This window comes from Cavia porcellus, unplaced genomic scaffold (genome assembly GCF_034190915.1).
Source record: "Cavia porcellus strain 051 isolate PalLab524CR breed Dunkin Hartley unplaced genomic scaffold, mCavPor4.1 scaffold_1, whole genome shotgun sequence".
NCBI lineage: Eukaryota > Metazoa > Chordata > Mammalia > Rodentia > Caviidae > Cavia > Cavia porcellus.
In genome coordinates, this window is record NW_026947484.1 from 102,927,857 (window position 1) to 102,944,756 (window position 16,900).

A 16,900-nucleotide genomic window follows, 5' to 3' on the forward strand; every position below is an offset into this window, starting at 1 on the left:
TATCACTTTTACACTCATGGTTTCCTTTCCTTTTGTGTTACTACTATTTTCTTTTCCTTTCATAGAAAAAAGTCACTGGGAGGCATAAATTTTGATTAATGACACAACTCAGCCAAAACATTCTTTCTGAAACGAATTAGCAATCTAGGCAGAGTACCATGAAAAGAATCTCAATGAGAATACTTTACATGGCAAATTACAAAGGAGACTACAATTATCAATTTCCTTCAATGTTATTCAGGTTTTACAGTTTATAAGAATAAATGACTGGGAATTTTGACTTGATGTGAATTATGAATTGATAAGACTATTTCCAAAAGATGAAAAACAAACTATTTTTAGCTTAGGATCACAATATGTACCACATATCATGTCTTACACAAACAATTTGTAACACACAACTCTAAAGACTTTTTACAATTTTACTCTATTTTTGTATAATGAAGGGTACTATTTCTGTGACTGGGTTACACATTTCTAAAGGCTCAATATTTTACATTTTTATATCTTCTAGGACTAACACAGTGACAACTGCACAGTGCTCAAAATCCACTTATTGATAACTACATTTTTACAATTTCATTTCATTTCATGCTTGTCCCATGATAATTTTCACTTCTGTCCACCTAAACAAACTCTTGATCATTATGAAAGATCCTGTACATTTGAATTAATTATGCAAGTCTCTGTCAGTACATCTGGATCTATTTTTTATATCAATAAATTATTGCCAGTGGTGGGCATGGTGGCTTATGTCTGTGATCTCAGCACTTGAGAGGTGAGACAGGAAGACCACTATGATTTTGGGGGCAGCCTGGGCTGCATAGTGAGTTCAAGACCAGCCTGAAATACACAGCAAGATCTTGTTGAAAAAAAAAAAAAAAAAAAAAAAAAAAAAAAAAAAGAAATCTAAGTATCACTAAACATGTCAGAGGCTTTGGAACTACAAGATGGATTTCCTCTTGCTGGCTCTGTTTGAATCACAAGTTCTCACTCTGAAATTCATTCATAGTAGCCAAGGTTATTGTTCCCTGCTCCCCAGCCCTCTTCGTACCTGTTGGAAGATCACTGCTTAGCTTAACTTTTTAAGGATAAGTTCTCACCTCCTCCGGTTTACTTCTGAAGTTTCCTAAATCAACTGCACATCTTGAAAGTCTGCCATGGTTACAGACACAAAACTCATTGCTCACTTTTTCCTCAATCTAGATGTTCTAAAAATTAGAGATCAAAACCCAAAAGAAGTCATAAAAAATAATGTACAAGTGGCTATCCTTGGATTCTAAAGACAAAGCTGTTAAAACCATGTGGCCCTGAATTATGGTTCTGCATTACTGAATTCTACATGATAGCATGGTTTATTTAATGATCACCCATGAAATAAAGTCCTGCTGCCACTGAATACCCATTTGGCTCCAGTACTTCCCATGATACTCTACAAAATTATTTTTCATTATTTTATAAAAAAACACATGCAGCATGAATTATAAAAATACTTTTCTAAGTAAACTCCAAATTCACAAACAAAATGGCATTCTTCTTTAGCTGTTTACCTGACCCTCTGAAAATAAACGTCTTTCCTAAACATTTAGACACAAATTCACTTCTCTTTTCTATAATAGCACTTTCTTGTTCTTTTGTTATAATCTAGAATATATAGTCTGCCACAAACATTTAATTTAGTTTGGAAAAATATAAAATAATAGAAGACAGGTCTGGACATTGAACTTGATTCTAAAAGAACACACACACACACACAAATAACATTCTGAACATACACTTTAATGCAATATATATATATATATATATATATATATATATATATTCTTTTCCCTTCTTTTTTGTTCTACTGTCTTCCATCCCAGTTGTTCTTTCCTTTTGAGCATTTTTCCCACTTTGATTTTCCCAAAAATCTATTGTACATTTTGGGTCTTATTTACTCTTTCAGCTTTTATAGTAGGGAGACAATATGATGTCCACACAATCACGAATGATTTATTTTACTTATCAGGATGGTCTCAAAGTACATCCATTTAGCTATAAAAGCCTTGAGTTTGTCCTTCTTTATAGCTGAGTAGTACTTCATTATACAATAATAGCACATCTTTTTCATGCATTCAGTATTTGATGGGCATTTGGGTTGTTTCCAAGATTTAGCTATTCTACATTGTTGGAGGGAGAAAGGGAGAGAGGCAGGGAGGGAGGGAGGGAGAGAGAGAGAGAGAGAGAGAGAGAGAGAGAGAGAGAATATCAAAACAAGAGAGAGAGAGAGAAAACAGGGCCCATGTCTTTATTGTTGATTTCCTTTATTTGGCCCTATCTGCTGATTCCAGCACCTCACAATAATGCCATCAGAGTGCATCCTCACCAGTGGATTAATTCAGTTGATGAAGTTAGACCCTTTAGAATCTAACAACTTTCCAAAAAGCTACTCAGCTGACAAGAAAACCTTAATTACATGAGTTCTGGGATATTTTCAATTCAAATCATAACAAAAAAGAAAACAGGGATGAAAGAATAAAAGTGAAGATACAGTTCACCATCTTTCAATTTTGCCTTGGAAAGTCTGTATTATATAGTATATTGTACTTCCCATGTCTGCTCCCATGAGAATCAAATAGAAGGGATTAGCATTGAATGTTAGGAAGGATTAACCTGTAGAAAGTTCACCTGAACTAAAACAAAGAATAAAGTAAATTTACTTGAATCTGAGATAACCACCGTATGTGCATGTAATTATATGAGGAAATCTCACATGGGATGGCTTCAGGAAAGGAATCCAAGATGAGCTATCAGGCAGTTTTATAATTCAATGAAAAAATTAGATAAAGAGAACACAGCAAATTATCACAAATACCGTAAGCCTATGCTAAAAGTTTTAACTAAAAATATTTGGAAAGAAAAAAAAAATCTCCAACAGAATTAATAAATTTAAGGTGTCTTACTTCTTTTGATAATTATTCTAAAGTTAGAGGAAATGAGTCTCTTTTCATCTTATACTTAACACTATTCCACAATATAGGAGGAATATGTTAGCCATGTAGTATCAACATGACTCTGTTTTCTGCAAGTACATTAGCAAGAATCATTTCCATATCAGGGTTGGGAAAAAGGCATCATTCTGTCAGGGAGAATTATTTCTACCTCACAATTCTAATATGCTAGAGTATACACTCTGATTTTACAACACAATATTTCAATACTTTTCCTTGTAATTACATAACAAGGAAACTGTAAATACCGCAGAATCTAAGTTTTACAGTGACTGACAGAATTGTTCTCAGTGTTTCAGTCTAACTACCTTTTCCTTTTTCTTCTGAGACATTAGTAATAAAAAAGGATATTTCCATGTTCTGTTTTTTAATAATAAAGATGAATCAATAAAAATAAATTTAAGCTTTCTGTTATAGTTACTTGGATGAATGATCATTTAAATCTCATTTTAATTAATTGTACTAAAGAGATGCTTTCATTTGTTTTATGTGTCTGTCAAGTTTAGCAATTTCTGTTTTGAAAAATATGTTAAACAGTCCTTTCTATGTGAAACTAATTATAAGCGTCCTGCTTTGAAAACAGTGTTTGTTGCAGAGGCCATAAAGAACTTCAGGGCTATAAACTTGGGTAAAACAAACATACCTAAAAGATCATATTTCCATATTTTTTCTCAATTCTTTTTACTCTGTCATTAAATGCACATTCAAATTTCTAGTAAAAATCATTAGCATTTTATTTTATTTTGTGATTCTTTGGCATAGAATAATAACAACTTACTATGATAGGTTTTCAAGACAGCATTCACTTTTTATACTTGTTACTAAAATTTAAGATTATTTTCCTTGTATTAAATCTAATAAAAGGCATAATAAATTAACATAACTACTTCTACATTACATGTACATTATTTACCTATGGAAGTCATGCTACAAATTTGTTAAAATGATGAGACTTTTATGTATGCAGAATTATCTCCAAATTAATTCTGCTGGTAAGATGCAGAGACAAAACAGGTAAATTCAATTTCATTAACATCTGACCTCTCCTCTTTGTCCCTAATATTATATATGAAAATAGTAAATAATGCAGTAGCAACAATATTGGAATAATTCCTTTCCTATCATGAAAAGCTTATTACATATTTTTGAATGATTGGAGTACTTCACTACTAATGCAGAAATCATGTTGAAATAATGTATAAAACATGTAATACTGAGTATATTCAAAATAAATTTGGATCAAAAATTTTGAGACAGCATTTCAAAAAAGTGGAAGACTAGGACATTCAAAGACTATTTTTTATCCCTATAGAAAAACAAACAAAAAACCCATGAAAACAATAAAATCTATGATAGTCAAAAATATAGAGTAAATGCCCAGTTAAGAAAAGGTCAGATTAAAACTGGGTCAAATTTTTGTAGCGTGCGCACGTGTGTTTGTGTGTGTGTGTGTGTGTGTGTGTGTGTCCGCACACGTGTGTATGTGTGTGTCAAATTCTAACTATTTTTTAGTACTTTATAATTGGGAAGAAGTGTCTCAATCTCTAGTACTCTTATACCAGTGAAAGCAGAGGGGAATATGTCTCCTGACCTCTGTGTGTTTTGATCTGTGTGTATTGTCAAAGAATTTATCTCTGTCTTACTTATGGTGGAGATCAGAGGACAAAGACCATCACAGTTTAACTTTTAGACTGGAATCAGTGTCCAGGCAGAGACAAGGAAAAAAATGTGTGTGCAGAGGGAGCTGCTGATGCATAGAAGCCAGAAGGTAAGAGATTATTGTCTGGGGAGTGCAACAGAACATGTAACGCTCCAAAAGGGACACAAGATTCTTAGGCAAATTAATATATTGGAAAGCAATCATGAGTGATATCAGCAAGTTGGTGAATAAGACAGAAGGTCACAGAAACCCTAAATAAATAGCTACATACTAAAGAAATAGTTACAAGTGCATGTTTTTGTGAGCTTTGAGGACTGGTAAGATATCTAACATTTATATCCAGAGAAGGCACATGGACATTGCCAGACTGAATATATGCTTACGAAACTTTCGGAAAGGACATTAAGTCTTCATGCCGGGAAAATTAACAACTGTACTTTCCTGCACAGAGCCAGGCTGTAAAAAGTGAGGATGATGGCGTCTCTTGAAATGATGAATTTTAACAAAAGATAACAATACATCCAAAGAGACAGGGAAACATAATCCTCTAAAAGTAACATAATAAACCTCTGAAAACTAGGGAGAAACACACACATTAAACTCACTAGATAACACTGTAAAACTACTCTTATAAATGGTCGAGGACCACAAATAATTCATGAAAAGCATGGAACTTATCTCGAAACAAAGCAAGAGAAAAACATAAACAGACAAAAACTGCTCATTAGATGAAGATACAAGGGTGCTCACTAACATCACCTGCAGGTTTCTTAGCAGAAACCTTTTAGGCTAGAAGGCAGTAAGATGTTATAGTCAACGTGCTAAATGAAAAACAAAACAAAACAAAACAAAAACATCTTACTAGAATTCTACATTTGGTATAAGTCTCCAAAACTGAGTGCAAAATGCAGACATTTTCAAACAAAGTGAGACAGTTCGTTATAACCAGGTTTTCCCTAAAAGAAATGCTACGGAGACTCCTTCAAGTTGAAGAAAAAGATAAACGAGTCAGCCAAAATCGCAAGATAATTCAAAGTTCTCCAGTAAAGGTGAGTATATGAACAAATACAAGTAGCAGAATTATTATGATCTGGACTTGTATATCACTTTTTATTTTCCATGTTATTTAAGAAAAAAATTATAATATCTGTAAAAATGGATATATAAAGTTGCAATGTCTGACACCAATAACATGAAGGTGAAGAGTTTTAAAGGAGTATAATTTTCATGTGCATCTGAAGTTATTGCAGTAGTAATTAGATTCTAGAAGCAGATGATAGGAATACTTGTACAACAAAGAGAATGCATTTAATCCTTTAGAATTAAATATTTAGAACCATTAAAATATGAATGTTATATTTATTTTGATATAATAAAATTTTTAAATTATGTTTTGATAAGGAGGGAAATTTCCTATCATTTGTATCTAGATATATTCAGATAGTATGGCTTTGAAAACATGCCATACAACAACCTAGTACTAAATTATAGACAACCAAATTTTCTTAACCACATATCAGCTAAGATTTGCCCTTGTTGGAAACTCATAACATTAGAAGTAAATAAAGCATCACAAAGCTGACCAGTGGAAACACCCAGGAAAAAGACACAGCTGTCACCCTAGTTGTCTACGTGAAAGCCCTGGCCCCTGTGAAAATAATGCTGCCCTCTCTGAATCATTCTAACATTTATTGTCCATGTCTTCCTTGGCTTCAAATGGCTAATAAATGATCAGTTTCTCCAACACAGAAATGGAATGTGGAATCACAACTCTGAAACCAACTCCAATCATCACTACTCCATTGTAATTCTATAGTCAAACGATCGGTTACCAAAACAAGACAGATATTAATAGATCCTATGTATAAGACATTAATGAAAAAATAAAAGCTGAGCAAAATAGGTAAATTGCTTCTAAATTGAATGAGATTGTCAGGCTTAAAAATGTTCAAATGAGGTTCTGAAAATACAACTCTTCGTTTTTTTAATGCAAAGGGAAATTTTAAGTCACTATACACAAAGTGTTCATTCAGTAGGGATGAATAAAGCTACCACTATTACTAATGCTTTACGTTTCCATGAACTTTTTAATTTTCCATGAGCCTTTTAATTTGGAGTGGCTATAAAATTTTTGTGCTGGGTTAATGGGGCCATAATTATAGGGCACCACAAAAATGTTAATTAAAATCATCGTGAGATAGCACAACACATCCATTAAAAAAATAAAAAAATAATTTTTAAAAAACTTACCAAGTTAAAAAAATTACCAAGTGTTCATAAAGATACAAAACTCCTAGAATTCTTATATTGTGCCAGTGGATATTACATTTGTACAAGCATTTTGGAAAAGTTAGAGGTTCACTATATCTTAGTTCATGAATGCTTCTGTTTGCAAACAATTTGGTTTTTAAACAGAAGCATTTGGAAAAATTCATTTCTGCTTGTAAACAAACAGGACCACACCTGTTTCCTACACAAAAAGGGATGTGGCCATCTTTTCCAGAACTGTGAAATGAATTAAGTTTGTGAACGAAGGAACCACTCTATTTACCTAAAACAAGCTTTTTAAGCCCAATGAAAGCAATTCTACAAATGAAAACATTCATATATAAATTCCAAAAGACATATGTAAAGATGTAAAATTCACAACTGGCTATTAGGAAATATATTAAAATTTAAACTAATGTAACACATAGGAATTTCCCATATATAATGTTTAAAACAAGTGGTGACACACAAATGAGCACAAATTCTATTATACCAGCAAAGCGGGGCTCAAAAACAGACTAAATAATTCACAATGTCAGAACGCTGGAAAGGAGTTGTCTTGTGCAATGCTGGAACTTGTCACTTCAGAAGAGTATAGACTGTCTTCAGTGATGTTAGTTATGATCTACTTAACCTAAGTGAATTTACACAGATTTATGGATACTGTGAAATTGTGTTGAGCTGTTTGCTTATGACTGTGTATTGTTCTTGGAATATTTCAAAAGTATTTACTTAGACTAAGTATGGCAAATGTCAAAAAGTAGAATTAAAATCACTATCATGCTGCTGGTAAATTGGCCTATTTAACTATCGGACAACGGCTCAGCATTGGTAGTTTCCTCTGGTTAACAGTTTATCAAAACTGTTTAAGATAAATACAAATAAACATCAATAAACAAGTAACTGTAGAAACATAAGGAATTAAAAATCTGTAAGATCAAAAAATATTGTTTTCTAGGTTTACCTTTAGATCATTTTTATTTTTAAAGAATAGGTAATTCCTATGCCATAATAAAGAAAAACTCAGACTAGAGAAAATAATTTGTATAATGATCAGCATCTGTTTCTCTTTCTTTTTATTTAAATGCAATGCAAGTAGACATTCAAAAGACATTGTATTTTTTAGTTTCTTTCTTGAGCAATATTTCTTCATATGTGATTTTGAAATTACTTTTTTTTACACTTATTGTGTTCTATTTTTAAATAACAATTAATTAGGGTTAGACTTCTGTTCTCTGCTTTAGTAATTTTTTTCTCTTCTAGTATCACCATTTCTCCTTGCCTTCTATACTTGTGAATAAACTGAGTGCTTCCTCGGTTTTCTTTCAAGAAATGTGACTCTGTTATTTCTCTCTCAAATATCAGATTAAAATTTTCTTTACACTTTCCACTTCCTTTTATATCTGTTTCAAATTATTCAGTCTTTATGTTTTAATTTCTAAATTATTCACTGAATAGATGAGGATAGCTATTTCCTAATATATACATATATATTTCTGATTTCTGTATTAATATTCATATTCATATATATTTCTGATTTCTGTATTAATTCATTGTCCTACATATGCTTTTCCTGTTATGGATTTCATTTCCAATGTCAAGTGGTCATTGTTCAGGCCCTACTGGTCCTACTGCTATTGTTTGCTTACTGATCTGTGGTTATAATAAAATCTATGGACACATACTGTTTTACAATAGTCAACTGTTAAGACTGATCTTCAGTCTTGTCTTACTGAAGATTTAGTTTTTTTCAAGAGAGCTTCAGTGCTTCAGAGCTGAAGAACAAATTGCTATAAAAACCTTTAGGTCTAATTCAAATTAGTATCAAACAGTCAAGCAACTCCGCTCAAATGTTAACGGACCAACTTGCTTTCCTGCTGTGTGTCCCTCTTACCTTGACTTGATAGCATGCTACACACACAGATACACACACTCACACACATGCACGCATGCATTAAGCACATGTTCTTTCACTAAGTTATACCCTTTACAGTCATTCAATCTTCTTTCCCCTTTGATCATAGAAGAGAATTCCTACTGTATTTTGAAGGAGTCTACAGTAAGATGATGGTAGGCATAAGAGTGAGTGTTAGGTTTGCTGCATATTCAGTGCTATATGATTTGCTTCCTGGTCTGCAGGCCAGTGTCAGTCTGCAACCAGCATGGGTCTGTACCATGAAAAATAGGGGACTTGAGAAATATCACCGAAGAAACTTCCTTAGAAATATATAGTTATTTTGTAACTGTACAATATTTATAGATAAAAATAAAACGTGGATTTCTGTACTTTCAGTCTTTGTTTATCCTTTAATTTCTCTAGCAGTTACCTTTTAGTAATTTTACAGAAACACTCAGTCTATAATGGTAAAACATACACTGAACATCACACACAGAAAATCTGAGAAATACCAAGCTCTATGATACCCAGTGAGATCACTAAAGTCTTAGAAACTCATAACAGATTGTTCATCTGTTATAAGAGAGTAACTATAGCTACCAAGTTTTATGGTTGTAGTGAGGATTAAGCAAAATAATTCAGTGATATTGCTTGGCATGTGGAAAATATTAAATAAAAATAAGTGTTATATGTTTAGGTTCTTCCCATATGCTAAGGAAACTACTCATGATTTTCTATAATGACTCATAACTACTCATAAACTACTCATAACTTTCTATAATGACTTAGTTAATTCTCAGGAAACAAACAAGATAATTTATCACAACCTCTATTTTAAAACAAGAAACTAAAAAATAAAAGAATTTAAACAACTTTCACAAAAATCATATAGCTTCTTCATATTCATGCCCATTTGTAATGAAGTTGGTTATGTTTTTCCCACAGAAAACCACTTCCTAAAAATTTTCCAAGTCCTGAGAATAAATTTTATCAGTTAGATTTTAGACACACTTATACAATTAAATGTGTGGACCATGATGATTTTTGCATAGGAAGCACAATCAATAAAATAAACTGCATCTCATTTTTCCACTTACCAGTTTCAATTTGGGGGCTCCTCATGCTGGTGGTGGCTACTTGCTGAGCTCCTTTCTGAGCCTCTTCTTATAACATTATGACTGGGCTGAAGAACAGAGAGAGAAAGAAAGAGAGAGGCAGAGAGAGAGAGAGAGAGAGAGAGAGAGAGAGAGAGAGAGAGAGAGAGAAAGAGAGCAAGAGAGAGGGGAAAGATGATGTTTGCTTCAAGAAGGACCTTCATACATTAATGACCATACAACAATAATCACTGACATTTAACTGGTACCAGTTTTACAAAGCCACAAGACATGCAGCAGATGTTAATCCAATTCACATGTGTCAGGTTTTCCATTTCAAAGGTATTATCATTTTTATTTTTGAATCTTCAGAACTTGAAAGTTCTATCATTCAGATATGCATTAAATTACATTTTCTATTAAATAGATAAATGAATGATGCTCATGTGTTTGAACTACATTGTAGTTCAAATGCATATGACAAAATGGTATTTTTCCTTAAGGCATTTGTCTGCAGAAGAGGAGAAAGGACACCTGAAGTAAAACAGAACTTTTTGTTCTGTGAATAACTATATATTATTCCTTCAGGTTTCAGGACTGAGTAAGTATTGGACAAATGTAAAACTGTATTATAAAGAAGTTATAATTAATTTATGCTACCAAATTATTCATAATAGACTACAAACTAGACTGCTTTTCGAGTAACTGCAAAGTTATCAAAAGAAGTGAATTTTTAGAGTTCGGGTCTAACTTTTCCATTTTCCTTAACAATCTTTCTTGTTACTTCTCATCTCCATCCCAATCCTTCCTCCTATAATAATAAAAAAAAAAAAAAAAAAAAAAAAAAAAAAAAAAAGGGAGGTGGGGAAAACAAAGATGAGAGGGACAGTAGCTTACAGAAAATAAAAGCTACGGTAGCTTTGGTTTACTTGGAAATAGTGTAATGCGTTGCAATGTTTTAAGATAATCAGAATGTCAATCACCTTCTTTCAAATGTCATATTTATATAGCACATTTCTTAATTGACATTGTCACTTTTGTGATTAATAATAACAGCAATAGTTATTATTTATTGCTTACAATGTGTTAGAAACTATGCTTAGCATTTAACAGATGTGGTCTAATTAGTATTTGAACTCTATATGACAAGCACTGTTACTAGTTCATTTTTAAGGAAAAGTTTAAGCATGAAAGATCTCTTGCTGATAAACAACAGAGTAGGATTTAAAAGCAAGATCTTTCTTTCTAGGTTCACTATCTTGACCCTTTTTATAATTCACTGCTCACAGGATTGGACATTTTAGAGCACAAATCAACATTTTACTTCCCCCTTAAAATTGTTTGATGGATTTGTATCGCCCCTGGAATAAAACCCACACATCTTTCATTTCTGCCGAGTTCCAACACGAGCTGGCTGTATCCTGTGTCTTAAACTCTATACTGAACAGTTTCATTTTCCTATACATTTTATTCTCAGGAAATTATAGTTTTTTTGCACCTAAGGTCTCTGCTTTCTGTAAGTCCTGAAATTCTTTGTGAAAGAATCCTTTTCAACTTTCAGGTGCAGTTCAAAAGTCACTTTTTCAGAGACTTTATCATGGTGCTGCGGGTCCCGCCTCCCATCAAAATAGAAAACACCAAAATTTATTTCTTACTTATGGTTTCTTTGTGCGCTTTCCATTTGGAAAATTAATATGACCATCATGAATGGAATTTTAAACTCATATTTTTTAAAATTTGTAAATCTTAATAAAAACAAATGTTGCTTTTCAACAATCGCCATTAGAGTGAGGTAACACACACACACACACACACACACACACATCACTAAGTAAGATCTTACATAAATATTGTTTATTTTATAATTTATTAATACTTCTGATTAAGTAAAAATTCTTTTTGTTTTTAAAATAAGTTTGCATCTTAAGGTCACATGATGCAAACCCCCATAAATTTAATAAAATACAACAAAATAAATGAAATATTTTTTTTTGGTTACTAGTTAATGAGATCTGAGATTGTTCTTTTTTTTGCATTTTTTTCTGTAAATTCCAATATCTTTTACAGTATACATTTTAGATGTCATTTATTACACCCTAAAATATATCATACTTAATAGGTATGTGTATATATATATATATATATATATATATATATATATATATATATGTGAAGTTATCTCATTTAACTAATAGATATTTAAACTAATGTTAATAGTTGCAATATTTGGCACTTACTAAGCCAAATATTCCATTAGTGCTTTGCACTTATTTCACTTCTCCTTTTAAAAGTAAACAGTTGAGTTTTTAGGAGGAGGAATTAATTTATATATATGTGGTTGAAAGTGGCAGAATTGAAAATCAAATTAGATATGGTTGGTCTTGTTTTGTAATCAAAGGAAATTTAATGTTTTTTAAAAGAATCACTATCTTTTGTGTTATAACTATTTTAGACAGCCGATTGTATTACAAAAAGCACACAGTAACAAACTCTCTATTGGACACTTTATTGAAAGAAAATATTTATTCCAATTTTTTTGCAAAAGCACAATAAATATCATTATAAATTTTAAAGAATTTTGATTTTAGTTCTTGGTTCAAAATTTAGCAAAAGATTATTTTAGTGTAAAATGTTACTTGAATTTATTATTTATAAAGATCATCATTAAAGCTTAGGTTTCATCACTATTGAAAGTATGTAGAAAACAACTAGTATTAAAATAAATGATGAAAAGTAGTAGACCCATATACAAAATATGCTTATTCCTGAAAGATCTTCCCAATCAAATTTTGAAATGGGAATATATTTCAATAGCATTTATTGAAATGCCATTAAAGAAAGAACCACCTTTGTTCATAACCACAGTTGCCATTTCTTTAATATATGTGGCATTACTGAAGCCTTTATTAATAACTGGATCCATGTGATTCATATACATGTGTAAAATTGCAATTAATTTACTAGGGTCACTTCTTTAGCTGAATTTTAATCATTTCAATAAATTACTATTATTCATTCTCACAGATTGTTATGCTATGATTTCATGTGAGAATCTGCATTTCCAAAGACTTGCAACTGTAATAATTGTAAGTTAAAAATGATTACACTTGAATTCAGTAACTAATTAAGAACTTTTAGCAACATAGGAAAGAAACACTGTAACAGGTTAGTATACCTCCTTTTTCGAAGATGTTTAATAAAAGCTGGCCAGTTTTTATTTTCTTTATTACTTCTGAGAGCCACTTTATCATTTTTTGCCTGTATATTTAAAACCTATCTTCAACTATTTCTTTGAAATAAAATGTCTCAGTGATGCCATAATGTAAAGAAATTAACTATATGTTTGAAAGTAAATTATTCAGAGAGTTTACTCTTTGCAAGAACAGATGAGACAATGAGCAGAGAATCTATGGCAAAAACATAAATACAGAAATAACAAAAGCAGTAGTTTAAGTAAGAACAAAAAGAAAAAAAAATTCAATTGAATATAGCAACTGTAGGGTAGGTAGGTTCAAACTTCAAGGAGAAATTATTCCCAAGAAGAGTCCAGAAATTTTGTTATTCTAAGTTAATTTTTTTAAGTAGAATAATTGATCACTATGTAACTGGCTTCTTAGATTTCAGGCTCTAGTTAGCCTACTTCTACAATGTTTCTATGCTGTTCATGTTCTTACTTTGCTTTAATTTTTACATTTTCAGTATCTATACTTTTAGGTCTCAACTATTTTATATAATTCATAATTTTAAAAGGCATCAATAGGCCTTAATGAAGTCATAAAGGTCATCGTTACTTCTGACTCCCTGAACCTCTGCCTTTATTCCTACAATAGTTCTTAATAACCAGCTAATTCAACAATATTCCTATCTCCTTTTACCACATGACTTTCTTCCACAGGCAAAATTATATTCATTAAATCAAAGTAAGACTCTTATGAATCCAGTACCAAAGTATTTTTAAGGCTTTCCATTCCCTAAGAAATATAAAGACTGGGAATGAAGTCCCATTTTTAACTAAGCCTGAGCTTAACTTCTTTGATTTATCATTTTAAACTCATCTATTTTGCCTTTTGTTAGAATTATGACTGGTTCTCCTTAAATCTATTATCATCATTTGTCTCGATCTCCACTGCCACAGAAAATCTTGCTGATATTCCTATCTACAAAGCAAAGAATTGTCTTTTGATAGCGCTTTTTGTGTACTGAAGGCATATGGAAATAGCTCTCAGATCAAACTAAATGAGTTTCCGTATAGATAAAGAACCTGAGCCACTGCATACAGCACTGAGAAAGACACTGGTGTGACAGCTGAAAGGTGCCACGTGACCCTCTGCTATTGATGCTTCGTGTTGAGTGCAGGATCTGATAAAATGAGTTCTATCATGAAACTTGTGTGTAAAATGAACTCTGTATTAAACTTAAATATGAGCTTTCACTGCTGCTTTGGTGAAATAAAAATATATTTAAAAGAAAAAAAAAAAAACTAAAATGGTAAGTTGATCCAGATTCAAGCTTCAAAATAACAGTTCAGAATATACTTTCTGTTCTAATCAAAATGAAGAGAAAATATTTGTTATATATGTTGCCTTGCAGTAATATTATTTCAAATATGATGAAACATGACTTTATTTATTCTAAAACCTCTGCACATTTTACAGTTTGATTTGTTTTCTAACACAAAACTATAGTTCATTAAATTATTCAGAAGCCACTCTGAATATCAACTGTTGCCCTAAAGAAAGACAAGGGATTTACTGAAACTGCATTGTATTCTTTTCATGTATCCAATGTAGACAGCTCCTTAAAGAAATTTTTTTTTGCAGCTATAGGAAAAGCTAAAGGATGTGGGTACTTAGACAGAGAGGAAGGGAAACTAACTCAGGATAATAGGCCATGCTTCATCTACATCCTGGGCAGGCATTCAGAAACTCTAGTGTAAATTGTGGCTTCTGATATCTTCATCTAACTGATGTGAATGAGAAATACTCGGTGATATTTAATTGTCATCCCTCTGGATATTAGCTGGAGACACGGATAATCATATCATCTTCAGGTCATAAACGACTCAGTGTGCATGGTCTATTTTGGCCTCCCTGTGAGAACGCTGATGTTGTTGACAAAACCCTAGAGTGCAGCTTTCTCATCACCAACAGGAGACCTGAAATCAACAGCGTCAACTGTGGACAGGTATGTGTATGGAGAGTAGAAGCTAGCTTCCCTGTCCCAGTCACACAGTGGTCCAAGTTTCACTCTGTATAACTCTTCAGAATGCATAAAATCTCAGTTTCACATGGTGGCCCTTGAACTAATTGAAGAAAGTTATCCTTATCATGCGAGAATACAGAGCACCTGTCAGACTCAATGCAACAACTTTCTTAAGCATAAAAAGACACCGGCATCCTTCTCATGTGCCCTTTGAAGACACTTCACTATTCTGGCACTTTCTTTTGGATGTACTTCAATTTGCCAGTGTCTCCTATTTAAAACATATGTAATGCACTATGACATTTCTGAAGCTTCTGGCAGACATCGTACAGTAAATTTTTCTGTTTTATGTAGAATGATGATGTCTACACTAACGTTTTTCATTTCCCAAAAGAGGACCAGAGGGGGGGAAATCAAAGATCAGCATGTGGGTTATAAATTCAACTCTAGGCCTGGTGGTGTTACAGGGTCATCAGGATGATACTAAGGAGAGGTAGAAAAGGGTCAGGGATAGAGAGAGGAGACAGACAGACAGACAGACAGACAGGCAGAGAGAGAGAGAGAGAGAGAGAGAGAGAGAGAGAGAGAGAGAGAGATCTACAATATGTTGTAGATCTTATAGATCTCAGGCAAAATTCAAGTTAATTGTCTAAATTGTTCATTAAATGGAAAGAATATCTGTTAGAGAAAGTGACACCTGGGTTATGACTCCCAGATCAGTTAAGTAATTTTGCACAAATCAATAACATCTTCTCTCAGTCTTTATTAGCAAATGAAAAGTGTTGACTGCCATTCTGAAATTTCCCGATGAGCTACTACAGTTTGAATCTGGGACAGTTATCAAAGGCTCAGAGGTTAAAGACTGGGCATTTTTGGGAAGTGGTAAGGTTTTGAGGAAGGGGGACTTAGTTCAAAGAAAGATCATCGTGGACATGTCCTTTTCATTTATTGGAATCCCAGGTCCTTTGTCCCGCTCTTTGCTTTCTGGATGTCCTGAGGTGAACAGGTCTTGTCCATCAGGTGTTTCCACCATCATGTACTGTGCCACACAAGCCCCAAGCAACAGAGCCAAGTGACCAGGGTCTGAAACCTTAAGCTAAGATAGATGCTTTCCCTTTCAAATTGATTATCTCAGGTATTTTGTCAGAGTAATAGAAAACTAACACACAAGGGATTCCAATGTTTCAAAACATGTTATTTATCAAGAGAGGTCCTAACTTCCTGTCTTTTACTATAATTCAGTCAAAATTTAAGAAGTTGTGCTCTCAGTAAAATGTGAAAAAAGTGCTTTGTCAGTCCTGGCTCAGGGATAAGTTCATATAGCAACTTACGTGTGAACATATCACGAGCATAGCACTGTGGTTGGCAATGCGGAACATACAAAGAAAAACCAGATTTCTTTCCTTTGAGGAACTTTCAGTCTGTTTAGATAGAGAAGATGTTATAATTCAAACTAATACAGATTTAATGCCAAATGAATGATGATGACAATGAATAATAATGAAATTTACAAGAAAGAAATACTGCCAATGCCTGAAAAGATGGAAAATACTTCAAGAAAGTGGTGGAAGAAAATAGGGGAAGTTGATGAGACAGAGTTTTGGTGTCTGTCAGAATGATCAAGTTATTAGATAAAAAGACCCTCATTACTTACAAATTATTAGAGCGACCACATGCAGCAATCTCAAAACAGACAAAGGTCCTAACCTAAACATGCAGTTCAGCAGCTCATCATTCATACAGCTTCCTTCCCTTCTTGGTTAGCACACCTAGCGGTCATTAACAGTTT

General features: G+C 32.7%; 1 protein-coding gene across 36 annotated transcripts in view; it reads right to left on the minus strand.

Moving 5' to 3' along the window:
- Lingo2 (leucine rich repeat and Ig domain containing 2) overlaps positions 1-16,900 on the minus strand; it is a 1,124,971-nt gene that overhangs the window by 480,699 nt on the left and 627,372 nt on the right. For 29 of the 36 annotated variants that reach the window (XM_063252376.1, XM_063252305.1, XM_063252316.1 and 26 more), the window contains one exon: positions 9,913-9,998. The exons of the other annotated variants lie outside the window; for them this stretch is intronic. The gene's annotated coding sequence lies outside the window, so the exon portion shown is untranslated. The remainder of the gene's footprint in view (positions 1-9,912; positions 9,999-16,900) is intronic. 36 annotated transcript variants of the gene reach the window in all.